Genomic DNA, 2,315 nt, shown 5'->3' with positions numbered 1-2,315 from the left:
ATTCCGTATAAATTCCAAATTTTTGTATTTTTACTTTTAAGGTCATCGTTATACTGACATTATGAATCCCCACCACAGTTAAGTACAGATACTAGGACACATTGTTTATGTTCTTAAATCTTCCGATTGATCTTCTCTAGTTTCCTGCTCTGGTTCACCTTACAGGGAGTGCTTGAGTTCGAAAACCATCTAGGTTCAGCAGAAGACATAGATGACTCGTTAAGTTAAAGGACGAGATGTGGACACGCCAAAATAAGTTGATCTTATTGGAAAGGGGAGGGGGCGCAATCTCAAAGCCTTCTTGCGCCATTGAAATTTTCTGCAACGGCATAGGATGATGAGCATTTCCTCTGGTGTCGAAAGAATTTTCACTGGAGAAAAGAGATTTTCATTTTACACGTAAAATCGTACTATCATTAGCATATTTTTATTTATTTATTTATTTATACAAATAAGTACCAAGTTTGAATAGTCCATTCCTTATTAGAATAAACGTTCAGTAATACGATTTACTATAGAAGACAACGGATGTATTTTTAATAATAATACAGTAAGTTAACTAATTAGTTGTGTCAAAGACTCTTACGGTTGTAAGCTTCTCGCTGTAGCTTCCGATGCTTTTCAACGTTGAGTATTGCCTTCTGTACAATATGGTTATGTTTGTTCATCTACGGTTGAAGGTGTTGTTGGGTATTATGCTACTTTTTTCCAAGATGTCTTTTGATTCCTTATAAAGTAAACTATCAAAGAGTTTACATATAGTTCATGCATAAGACGATGATCAGAAATTCTTACCAAGGTGAAAGAATAATATAACAATCAGGATTAATATTTCTATAAATGAAAGGAATTAGAAAATGAAACAGTAAAATAAGAAGTAAATAAATAAATATATATATATATATTAAAGTTATTAAAATATCTAATAATTAATAATAACACCTGCTCACCATCCCTCGTGAAACAATTTATTGAAAAATATTGAAAATTGATATTAACATTATCTACATACTCTTTTGCAACATTAATATCTGCAAGTTACTGATACAGGGAACTGGTGTCAGTCTCATAACTTTTAGAAACTTTAAGATGACGTAATTGATTAGAATGAGAAGTAGCGTTTAAACGTAAAACAAATGTTACAGGTAAAATAAACAATAGAAAGAATAATAAATGAACAGAAAACAAAACCATAACGAAATAAAAGTAGAATTTGCTACCTCGTATTCATTCACAGTTCAAAAACCGAAGTGATCACATCAATCACTGCTTATAAATTACCAGTTTTAGTACCCTCACTATTAATGACCTCATTATACTGACACCATGAATCCTGCCCAGTTTAAGTACTACCTTACAAAAGGCGTAGTGTTCTCAGATCTTCAGATTCTCTACCTTCTGCTCCGATTCAGGTTACTGGAAGTTAAGTCCAAAGACCAGCAAAGTTGCTATAATTGATTAGATGAAGAGATTTGAAATAATGTGATCATTATTTATATACTTATTACCAACATTAACATCTATAAGTCACCGCTATGAGAAACTGGTGTCGGTCTCATAATTAAAATTTTAAATTGATGTGAATAACTAAAATGCAAATTAAAAATTTGCAGATTAACTAAATGATGATAGAATGAGAAATAACTAAACAAATTCAAAACGAGATAAAATTAAACTTTCTATTTCACACTCTTTGCCCTTTAGAAGTGATTCCATTATTTAGTTTTAAATTAAATCCTTACTTGTAACGTTATACTGACATCCTATACGGTTTATCTACAGATATAGTACAAGGAGAAACCATTTTTATATATTCGACTCTTTCGGTTCTAGTTCAGCTTAACGAAGTTAGAGTTCTAAGATCAGTTAATTTTTAATAATTAAACAACAAATCTTGTACATACTTATTACCAATATTAATATCTGTACGTCACTGATAAGGGGAAACTGATGTCAGTCTCATAATTCATACAAATTAAAAATTGATGAGATTATCTAGAAGGTGAGTTAGCGTTGAAGTGCAAATAAAAATCCAGAGGTTAACCAAACGATAGAATGAATAATAAATGAACGGTAAAGAAATCTATAACAAAATAACAATAGAATATGCTATCTCACACTTCTTCCGCTTTAGACAAAGAAAGATGATATTAAGTCATTCCGTACAAGTTCCAAATTTTTGTATTCTTACTTTTAAGGTCATCGTTATACTGACATTATGAATTCCTCTCCCCCACCCACCCACACACACACACACACACACACACACACACACACACACACACACACTAGTTAAGTACAGATAACTAATAACT

At 31.4% G+C, this 2,315-nt stretch overlaps 1 long non-coding RNA gene across 1 annotated transcript in view; it reads right to left on the bottom strand.

Moving 5' to 3' along the window:
• Positions 1 to 1,059: 1,059 nt before the first annotated feature.
• LOC111083598 overlaps positions 1,060 to 2,315 on the bottom strand; it is a 3,286-nt gene continuing 2,030 nt past the window's right edge. Inside the window, exon 3 of the long non-coding RNA XR_002609125.1 lies at positions 1,060 to 1,448. This is a non-coding gene — a long non-coding RNA (uncharacterized LOC111083598). The remainder of the gene's footprint in view (positions 1,449 to 2,315) is intronic.

The sequence above is a fragment of the Limulus polyphemus genome, unplaced genomic scaffold (assembly GCF_000517525.1).
Source record: "Limulus polyphemus unplaced genomic scaffold, Limulus_polyphemus-2.1.2 Scaffold10247, whole genome shotgun sequence".
NCBI lineage: Eukaryota > Metazoa > Arthropoda > Merostomata > Xiphosura > Limulidae > Limulus > Limulus polyphemus.
This window is presented reverse-complemented; position numbering and strand designations above follow the sequence as displayed.